The sequence below is a fragment of the Salvelinus fontinalis genome, chromosome 12, assembly GCF_029448725.1.
Source record: "Salvelinus fontinalis isolate EN_2023a chromosome 12, ASM2944872v1, whole genome shotgun sequence".
Classification (NCBI taxonomy): Eukaryota; Metazoa; Chordata; class Actinopteri; order Salmoniformes; family Salmonidae; genus Salvelinus; species Salvelinus fontinalis.
This window is the reverse complement of record NC_074676.1, coordinates 3,490,453-3,494,919: the sequence shown is the minus strand read 5'-3', so window position 1 is coordinate 3,494,919 and position 4,467 is coordinate 3,490,453. Positions and strand designations below refer to the sequence as shown.

The window sequence follows — 4,467 nt, the reverse complement described above, 5'->3', positions numbered from 1 at the left end:
GTCTCAACCGGTGGCAGGGACAACACGAAAACCCCAGAAGATGTAAAACAGGGTCTAAGCTGCAACATATAAAAACATGGAGTATGCTTTTAGATAATTGATGTTAGAGGATGAAAAATGACAATTTACAAACACTGTAAGCAAAGTCAATCGTTTATATTTTCCAGTGTTGAAGACGTGGATGTCTCATGGTATGGTTGGGTATGCAAAATGGGTTCACTTTGAGCACCTTTATCTCCAGAGTGTTTTGGCATTCAGGTCCAAAAAGTCACTTTTTGAACACTTCTTTCACGGCCAAATGTATGAAATGTTTTGTTTTAAATCAAAAGGGATCCTCTCAAAAAGTAATTGAATTCAAATGGATTTACCCACATGTCAACCCTCTGAGTGGAGGCACGCACACACACCCCTTTCTCCTTGTTAGCCCAGCATCTGTTAGCTTTTACAGAACATTTAAATGTAATTTGTATTCTAGAGTACGAGGATTTTCTTATACTAGAATGATCAATATAAATGTAATCTTTAGAGTTCTAACTTTTACTTTCAGTTAGGACTGCTTGACATGTATGAGGGTGATGGTGTCACTTTTCCTATGTTTTTAATGCCTGTTCTCTCTCTCCCTTCTCCAGCCATGCAGAAGCCACCGGTGGCCGCCAAACCAAAGATCACTCAGCCCCAGGAGCCAGGGCCCTCTCCATCCTCGGCTCCCAAACGAGATGGCCTCTCCCAGGCTCCCCTCGGTACACCAAAGAGGGTTAAACCAGCTGTAGCCCCCAAACCACCATGCTTCCCCAAACCATGCCTCGCCACAGCGTTGGAGTCCAAACCGCTCTCATCAAAGACTGTAAGTCACAATCAGACCACAGTGAACGATGGTCAGAGACCATCGGAAATGTCCAGCAGTATAGGTCTTCTGAACTGCAGAAATGGAATACGGCATCAAGAGAACAAGAAACCAGATTGTGATTATATTATTCCAATTTGTCAGTGTAGCCAGAAGAACTGTCTGTGTGTGGGGAACGGTAACACACCGGATGTAGAGATTGACAAAACTGACAAAGACTTGAAAACGTTGCATAACAATAGCAAAATGGAGGAATCCAGAATAAAGCTTGTTCCCAAATCTCGATCTCGAGAGAACAAAGGAGACAACAACGAGAGCCAAGCCGTAAACAACACTTTACCAGATGTTTGTGCACAGGCTGTGTTGCTGTCCGCGAATAACCACCTCTTAAACACAAATCAGAACGTCAAATCAGACATTGTGACGTCATCACACCCTGACATAGTGCCCTCTTCCTCAGGAGAGCACATAGAGCAATGAAGCCAATGCTGGTGGTGACACCATCCCCTCCTCTTGTTCTATTGGTAGAGACACTGGCCAGCCCAATCAAAACCCAGCTGTCCATAGGAAGCCTCTCCCCCTCCCTGTACCACGGAAACCCAGGAAGTCTGCCCTGGTTAGACAGGAAGACCCAGAGGAGGGGAGGGGAGGATAACAACGGTCAGAAAGGTGAAGGTGTCACTGGAGAGGAAGAGCAGCCCATCTCTCTGTCAACGCACCTGCTGCTCATGCACACAACATTCCTGCCAATACCAGTGAAAGCTGTGAGAGTCTTCCATCGTCCAGTACACCCTGCCCTCCACCCCCTTCCAGAAAGAAAGCCTTTCTGTCTGAACCTGAGAAAGCAGCACAGACCTCTGCCACCTCCTCCCATCCACACCTCCCTCAGGATGTAGAGGAGGAGAATAAGGGATGGGTGGATGACTGTGTCTATGAAAAGGAGTGTTCAGTAGACAAGGAGGTGATCCATGGTGAGATTACTTGTCATCCTTTCTCGACCAGTCTGCCCAACCAGCTGGAGCTCAACTCTAACTGCCACTCGCCTTTCACCGTGGCAACCAGCAAGATGGCCGTTGTCCCCAAGAAACCACAGGGACACAGCTCCCCGGCAGCATTGGTACTGAAGAAGGAACTGTCAGAAGAGGGAAAAGGGGAGAAAGGAAAGACCTCAGATAGTGATGAGGATGGACGTGTACTCGCTAAGGGCAGTCAAGATGGCAGGGCTCTAAATATGAAAGCTATGAGAGCGCTAGCTGCAACCCCAGGGGAGCGACCAGGAAGGGGCATCCTTCAGATGCTGGTATCACCTATCTCCAGTAAGAACAGCATCGGTGAAACACTGATGCTGTCCAAGACGCTTCGCTCCACCCTGGGGAACCGGAGAACCAAGTCCTTCTCCTCTGCCGACTTCACCCGCTCCGACGGACAGAAACTTAATTCCTTCCGGAGGCTCCTGGAGCTGAAGCTCTCTGTCAAGACGCTGCCCAAGCTGCTAGCCAAGGGAGGCCAGTCTTTAGACTGCACTGCAGCTGACTCAGAGGCTGAGCAGTGTGTGAATGGTGGCGGCCAAGATATCAATTTTCAAGATCGCCTGGGTATGTCGGGGGCACGCTGTCCCCAGCTTGGGGTGATTGAGGTGGGGGTGGAGCAGAGCGTGGATGAGTTCCGTCACCTCGGAGCGGCACAGGCTCCGGAGATGGAGTATGAGAATGTGTGGTATTACGAGGAGATACCGGAGTATGTCATCCTGCCTCTGGCACTGGGGAGTGGGGGGCCGGTGGGTACACCTCCGGACCAGTCGGACTGGCACAACCACCTGTATTATGATAATATATTTACGAGGAACACGAGCCGTACCATCCCCTGGAGAAACACACTGAACATCAACAGCGGAAGCATAGTGAGAGGTATTCTTGCTCTTTTTGTTATTATATATTTTTTTTAATTAGGTAAAGGGAGCCATACATTTTCTTCTTGTTATTTAAAGGATTAAACATGTTTGTGTATTTCATTGGAGAGTGGAGAGATACTGTAGTGGGAAAGACAGATGGAGAGTGAAAGTGTCACAAAGGCAGTGGGTCTGATTCAAACCCACAGCAGCACAATGTGACTAACTCTATTTGAGCTATTCCACGCAAGTGTGGACGGGAAATATTTCTGGTATCTCAGATTATTTTGGCAAAAATATTATTCTGATTATCTCAAAACTATCCTTTTTGATTTTGTTCGTTTTTAAACATATTGCACATCGCATTTCCAGAGTGGGCTCTCTAGTACTTTTGAAAATATGACCCATTTCATACATAGAGATTGACAATATAGGTCATTAACCAATCACAGCCTTCCTTTAAGATTGCACATTCAGCAAATCACTAGCAGATGGAGTTCCCTTTTAAATCCATTTTCCACTTCACTGTTTTGGGAACAGTGGGTTACCTTGTTCAGGGGCAGAATGACAGATTTTTACCTTGTCAGCTCGAGGATTCGATCTAGCAACCTTTCGGTTACTGGCCCAATACTCTAACCACTAGGCTACCATGGTTTGGTAAGAAGAATGCCCCTCTCCCCACAGGTGTGATTACTACCTCTGAGGGTTTAGAGCTCGAGGTAGTCACCTCATACAAGTACTTGGGAGTATGGCAAGACGGTACAGTGTCCTTCTCTCAGCACACATCAAAGCTGCAGGTTAAAGTTACATCTAGACTTGGTTTCCTCTATCGTAATTGCTCCTCTTTCACCCCAGCTGCCAAACTAACCCTGATTCAGATGACCATCCTACCCATGCTAGATTACGGAGACATAATTTATAGATCGGCAGGTAAGGGTGCTCTCGAGCAGCTAGATGTTCTTTACCATTCGGCCATCAGATTTGCCACCAATCCTCCTTATAGGACACATCACTGCACTCTATACTCCTCTGTAAACTGGTCATCTCTGTATACCTGTCGCAAGACCCATTGGTTGATACTTATTTATAAAACCCTCTTAAGCCTCACTCCCCCCGATCTGAGATATCTACTGCAGCCCTCATCCTCCACATACATCACCTGTTCTGTCAGTCACACTCTGTTAAAGGTCCCCAAAGCACACACATCCCTGTGGCTGCTTTGCGTGATGTGTTGTTGTTCAACACTCTCTTTATGTAGTGTTGTTGTCTTTCTTGTCGTGATGTGTGTTTTGTCCTATATTTACCTTTTTAATTTATTTTTTAATCCCTGCCCCCGTCCCCGCAGGAGGCCGTTTGCCTTTTGGTAGGCCATCATTGTAAATAAGAATTTGTTCTTAACTGACTTGCCTAGTTAAATAAAGGTTAAATAAAAAAACACTTCAGTGTTCTGTGCCTTGAACCAACAGCTTCGTGTGTTAGTCAGGCCTCTTTGTTTCAGAGTGAAACAATCACATGCATCTAACACACATTGAGCCTCTCACAAATACAGCCGTACCAGAGAATCTCTACTGTAAACAGGGCATGGCCTCAGAATGCACAGAGAAGGAGACTACTTGAGGTAGCCACTCACCATGGTCCAGTTCTAAACCAATACCTAACAACAATAGTTCTGCTAAGCCTTCTGCTTGGCTAGGTGGTGTTTTTGTCATATTATAGCTGGTTGGAGTAAAGGGCC

General features: G+C 46.4%; 1 pseudogene; it reads left to right on the top strand.

Moving 5' to 3' along the window:
* The first annotated feature begins 562 nt into the window (after positions 1 to 562).
* On the top strand, positions 563 to 3,939 carry LOC129867672 (FYVE, RhoGEF and PH domain-containing protein 6-like; annotated as a pseudogene).
* Positions 3,940 to 4,467: the final 528 nt, after the last annotated feature.